General features: G+C 42.4%; 1 gene segment (V, D, J or C); it reads right to left on the bottom strand.

Annotated features, from left to right (window-relative positions):
• Positions 1-1,881: 1,881 nt before the first annotated feature.
• LOC308505755 (immunoglobulin kappa variable 1-12-like) lies at positions 1,882-2,377 on the bottom strand. The segment is given in 2 exons: positions 2,323-2,377; positions 1,882-2,198 (listed from the first exon to the last, which is right to left on the bottom strand).
• Between the last annotated feature and the right edge of the window lie 4,297 nt (positions 2,378-6,674).

Genomic DNA, 6,674 nt, shown 5'->3' on the forward strand with positions numbered 1-6,674 from the left:
GTGGTCCAGAGCAATGGCGGGGACCACCACCACAGCTGGTCCTGCTTCCACAGCTCCCTCCCTTTTGCCGGAACTAGCTGGGCTGCGAATCTGTGTCTGCGGTCCACAGTTCTCAGAACAGCAAATATTCTTTTCTTTTGATCTGACACGGCTACTGTTCTGCTTCTAGCACTGTGCAGGTGGGGGTGGGGTGAGCTCTGGGTGTGTGGGGAGGGGGAGGCTAGTCTCAGTGCCTAAGGCTTTCATTCTTTGCTCAGCAGTGAGGACTTAAATCACCGTTTTCAGCCTTCTTCCCTCAGTCTTTTCTCCGAGGTCTGCCGTGAGCGTTGGGTTCAGCCATGTTATGTGTTGCCCCCTCAGCCCTGTGGGCCATAAGCGGAGCCCTAGCAGTCCGATTTCTTCCCTGTCCTGCAGCTGCAGTAGTTCCGGAATGCAGCGAGCTTGGAACACTGAGCTAGGTCTGCGTCCTGCGCCCGCGTGGCTCCGTGTCCGCACTTATCTCTTCCCTCCTACCCCTGCTCGTGCGATCCTCCCACCTTTAGGTGAATTCAGTAGTGCGCCTCTTTGTCTTGCTTGTCTGCTGTGCAGGGAGTTCTTTGTGGAGTTATTGTTCTTCGATTAGTTGTAAATTCCAGGGGAGCTTTACAGAGGCTCACCTCACGCCGCCATTTTGATGACCAGAAGAATTGGATGTGTTTTCAATGCGTGGATTTAAATAGAGTCTCTTAAATGGTAATGGGAAAAATATCCCATTTAACTGAGGTCAATGTCATCTAAAATAGAGGATCTTGAACCTTATAATGTCTCCTGATATCTTGTTCCATAAAGACCCTCAAAAGTAGCTGTAAAGTGGAACCTGCTGTTTTGCCTCTGTAATAAGCTCCCAGGATGTCAGTGTAGCTCTGGCTCCAAGGAAAACTTTGAACAGTGAGATATTTTCATATAGGTGAGAGAGAATGCTCCACCCATATTTAAGTTTTAATTTTTTAATAAAAAAGGCTTTCACTCTTTGTCAAATTATTTTTATAGATGCAAAACATTTGCCTCATTTTTTCTGTTTTCTCAAACATTTAACAAAGATTTCTTGTTCTGAATCCAGACTTAATGATGAAAGTTGAAAGCACAAACAAGTGAATTGTAACTGGCAAAATTCTGAGAGATGCAAAAAGAATGACCATCCAGGCTGCCAGTTTCCCATTATCACTCTCCCTTGTGAAAGTGTATTTCTCAGAGCTTCTCTACCCTCTGATTTCTCATAGAGTTGCTCAGTGAGGGGTTCTTCCTGACATGTGGAAATCAGAAGGTGAGAATTCAATACTATCCATCAGGTCCTTCAAGCAGAGAGGAGGACTGGAGAATCACTGGTGAACTGAGAGCATCAAGTCCCCAAGCCAGCACTTCTCCCACAGGCCTGGGGACCACACGGTTAGACAGCCTCTGTCTCCAACAGCATATGTTCTCTGATTTCTGGTGGAGCACCAGGGAATCCCACATTTCCACTGTCTGCTTCCCGTTATTAATTCCCTTGCCCTTTGAAACAATGTACTTTAGAAATTAATTCCCTATATTAAGCAATTCCTGCTAGGAATACTTAAAGTATCTTCTCTTTTGTTTTATAAATTCTGACTGATACAGCAGCCCAGACAGCTCATGTATGATATCACAGTTCTTTAAGAAATCAGGAGAGGCGTTGTATGTGCCACTGAGGCTGAGGAGATACAAAGAGACTTAGGGTGCAGAGGAGCCTCCCTGGAAACATCTGCCAAAACCTCCAGTCACCATCAAGGAGTGGGTGCATTTGAGAAGTGCTCTCAGCTGATGGAGGCCCAAAAGGAGCAGCTGGGGTGGCCAACTCTCAGCTGTCTGCTTCGTGGTTTATGTTCAGGCTCCTAACACTGTGAGAGGGTAACTCTGATACTGTTGACAGTAATAAGTTGCCACATCTTCAGGCTGCAGGCTGCTGATGGTGAGAGTGTAATCTGTCCCAGATCCTTGGCCACTGAACCTCGAAGGGACACCGGTTTGCAAACTGTTTGCGTTATAGATCAGGAGCTTAGGAGCTGCCCCTGGTTTCTGCTGAAACCAGTTTATCCAACTGCTAATGCCCTGACTGGCCCGGCAAGTGATGGTGACTGTGTCTCCCAGTGACGCCGACACAGAGGATGGAGACTGGGTCATCTGGATATCACATCTGGCTCCTGAGAAGGGAAACATGAAAGCAAACATCCGTACTCTTAATGATGTTAGCAGCCTTATAACTACCCTGCAGTCTAAGTGGCACTGACCACACAGGCAGAGTAAATCCCAGTTTTCCTTCCTTACCTGGGAGCCACAGCAGCAGGAGGCTGAGGAGCTGAGTCGGGACCCTCATGTCCATGCTACGTCCTGCCCGCACTGATTCCTGCACAGGGTGTGACCACACTATTAATGTGTCCAGGGCTGTGGGTTGCACCCCAGTAACATGCAAATAGGCAGGGTTGGGGCAGGTTGGGCCCAGCTGCAGGGCTGACTGGTCTCAATGCCACGGAGCAGTCATGTCTACCAGGTGCCCCAGCCCCCAGGGCAGCACACATTTGCCTGCAAGAAATGTGTTTCTCCTCGGCAGTCATGGAATCATTCTGCTGTTCTATGAGTATAGTGTTCTTGCTCTGTTCACATCAATACAAGCTTCTCTTGCTATTTCTCCATCTACTAGTGTGTCTGTTCGTATGACACAACCCTAGCACTTGCAAGGAATTTTGCCAGTTCTTTGCATTGGTACCTGTGCACCCTATTGAGGACAGGGAGACTTCCTTTTGGGTTTAATTCTTAATACCCTTGGTTTGTTAAATTAACACTATTGCCAGTGAGTTATGCAATGTGGTGTTAAAGTAAACAATTAAAAAAAACAGGTGAGTGTCATGATTTGTAAGGAAATGCCTGCCTAGTGACTGAGTATCTGTTATTGCTAACCTGTCACCTCTAGCTTAGTGATCTTTCCTTTCCATTTCTGAGTGCTCTGCCACACTGTTTACATCTAGGCGAGCCATGGCCAAGGATTTTTCTCCTCCACATCAGAAAAGTGTCAGCGACGTGTCCTCTCTGCAGGCCTTTCCCATGCCCATGCCACATGTTCCCCGAGTTCCTTGGGTTAATACTTGTGCCAGCTTCTTTCTTAATGCATGCTATTCTCTGCAGAAGCTGAATTCTTCCCTACATCAGTTCTTACGTAAAACCCTAAAACTCCTGTACTCCCTAAACCCACATATTCCTCCATCACCAAAGCTCTTGTAGTTTCTAAAAGAAAATAGTTCTCAGTGGCTGGATGCAGGGCCTTGGACGTAAGCAGGGTGATGAGAAAACCACACAGGAAGGTGAGGGTGGGAGGGTTGCTCAGGCCAGAGCAAGAAGGGGACATTCACCTAGGCAGGGACACTCAGTGTAGGTGTCAGAGCCCAGATATGGTGGATATATTGCCTATGATGGAATGCAAAGTTGGCAGTGGCCTGACAAGGGGTCAGAGCTAGAACAGGGTATGTGAATAGCTATTTGGAGAATTTATGTGCAAGGGGATTGTAGTTGGCTGGAACAGAAGGAGATTGGTTTTATTTTGGAGGTTTGACGATCAAAGTCAAAATATTAAGGATAATTTGAGACAAGATTCTCATCTTTAGAGAAAGGAATTACAGACACAGAAAAGGAAATTTCTTGGATAAACTGTTTTGGGTTTGGAATTCGAGATAACAGGGCTATACATAGAATTGATATGAAATTGTGTTGATATATAAATGTTTGATAGATGGGTACATAAATAAATTTTCCCTAGCCTAGTACCAATCACACCCATGTCCCAAGAACCACCCACAGTGCCCAGACCTTGGTTTCTAAATACTATTTTCCCATTAAAACAAACCAGCAGTTCTTGGAGAAATGCCTCAGTCCAGGTCTAGAATACAGAAAATACAAAATGACTCTGGATAGTTTGGGCTGGAAATTAAGTAGTGTTCAAGAATGATGAGGTGAAGAGAAGCCATTTGGAATGAGACTGTCTTTTGCCAAACCGGGCATTTTGAGTATCAAAATCAATAATGATGATAACTCATTGAAGGAAATATGAATCCATGATTTTATACTGACACTTTGATGAAGAAAAGGATATTCAAAAAGTATTAGTGACTTTTCCCAAAAAACTTATTAGTTTCAATGGGCAAAAGAGCAGCTGTGAATGAGGAATTTAAGTCCCCTACTATCATTGTGTTTTTGGCAATTTCTTCCTTAGTTCTGTTAGTAGTTACTTTTGTATAGTTATTTTCATATTATTGACGATATTCCCTGGCTTTCCCTTACATCACCATGATTATTTTGTAGCTACCTATTTATAATTCTTAATCTCTTCACCTTTTTCACCCTGCCCCCCAAACACCCTCCCATCAATGATTCCAATAAATCTAGTACCAATCTGACCCCACACATAGTTATTACAAAATTATTGACTATATTCCTTATGCTATACCCTACATCCCCATGACTACTTTATAACAACCAGTTTGACTTCTTAACCCCTTCCACTTTGTCACTAGCTCTTCACTCTGGTAGTGTAGTCTCTTTTTTTAAAACCATCAATTGTTTTATTATCAAACCATTTCTGAGGCCTCGGTAGGGTTTTTCTGGACACTTTTCCTTAGATATCAGTTGGGCAAATATCTCTTTGGACCATGACCGAGGTTGGACTGCCGCTGGTTTCTTTCAGGGCTGCATTCCTGTAGATGTGTCCGCATGTGATTTTCCCTACTTTCTAGAGAGTCGGGTTTAGAATGCCCTGGGATCTTCATAGCTAAAGCAGCATGTAAAAGTATAGCGTCCGGAACCACAAAAGACCCCGAATAGCCAAAGCAATCTTAAGAAAAAAGAACAAGGCTGGAGGTATCACACTGCCTGACTTGCTTGTACTACAGGGCTACAATAATCAAAACAGCATGGTATTGGCAGAAAAACAGACACATAGACCAATGGAATAGAATTGAGAACCCAGAAATAAAACCACATAAATATGGACAGATAATTTTTGACAAAGAAGCTAAAAACATACAATGGAGGAAAGACAGCCTCTTCAATAAATGGTGCTGGGAGAATTGGTTAGCCACATGCAAAAGAATGAAACTGGACTGTTATCTGTCACCATGTACCAAAATTAATTCAAAATGGATCAAAGACTTAAGCATAAGACCTGACACAATAAACTGCATAGAAGAAAACATAGGTACTAAACTTATGGACCTTGGGTTCAAAGAGCATTTTATGAATTTGACTCCAGAGGCAATGGAAGTAAAAGCCAAAATAAACAAATGGGACTATATGAAACTTAAAAGTTTCTGCACAGCAAAAGAAACCATCGACAAAATAAAGAGGCAACCGACTGAATGGGAGAAGATTTTGCAAACAGTTCCTCCGATAAGGGTCTAATATCCAAAATATACAAGGAACTCATGAAACTCAACAACAAAAAAACAAACAACCCAATTGAAAAATGGGCAGAAAACCTGAAGAGACGTTTCTCCAAAGAGGACATACAAATGGCAAATAGACATATGAAAAAATGCTCAACATCACTAATCATCAGAGAAATGCAACTAAAAACCACAATGAGATATCACCTCACCCCAGTCAGAATGGCTCTCATCAACAAGACAAAAAGTAACAAGTGTTGGAGAGGCTGTGGAGAAAAAGGAACCCTCATACACTGTTGGTGGGAATGCAGACTGGTGCAGCCGCTATGGAAGGCAGTGTAAAAGGTTCCTCAAAAAATTACGAATAGAATTACCATATGACCCAGCAATCCCTCTCCTGGGTATCTACCCAAAGAATTTGAAATCATTTATACATAAAGACACGTGTGCTCCAATGTTCATTGCAGCTTTATTTACGGTGGCCAAGACATGGAAACAACCAAAATGTCCTTCGATAGATGAATGGATAAAGAAGTTGTGGTATATATACACAATGGAATACTATTCGGCGTTAAGGAAAGATGATATAGGAACATTTGTGACAACATGGATGGATCTTGAGAGTATAATGCTAAGCGAAATAAGTCAGACAGAAAAAGCAGAGAAACATATGATTTCACTGATATGTGGTATATAAACCAAAAACAAGACAAACAAATGAGAAACAAAAACTCATAGACACAGATAATAGTTTAGTGGTTACTAGAAGGTAAGGGGGGTGGGGGGAGGGAGATGAGGGTAAGGGGGATCAAATATATGGTGATGGAAAGAGAACTGACTGGGTGGTGAACACACAATGGGATTTATAGATGATGTAATACAGAATTGTACACCTGAAATTATGTAATTTCATTAACAAATGTCACCCAAATAAATAAATTTAAAAAAAGTATAGCATCCAATAATTCCTGAACATGTGGACCATTTTTTATTTCCTCTAGAACCAAGGAAGCTCATGTAGGCTCCACAACATTCCAAAATCTTACGCTACTCCAAAAGATTATCTATTATCAGTATAAAGGTTGGCAGTATTTTGCTTGGCTTAAGTACAAATTCAGATAAGAGCATATAATTCAGCCTGTTGGGCTGAAGTAGCTAAAGATAAAGATACATGAGTTACATCAACGGCTGTGAATAATGAATGTTCAGCACAATATTTGCCATTTTCATTTTTCAAAATAAGAACCA

The sequence above is a fragment of the Rhinolophus hipposideros genome (genome assembly GCF_964194185.1).
Source record: "Rhinolophus hipposideros genome assembly, chromosome: 12".
Classification (NCBI taxonomy): Eukaryota; Metazoa; Chordata; class Mammalia; order Chiroptera; family Rhinolophidae; genus Rhinolophus; species Rhinolophus hipposideros.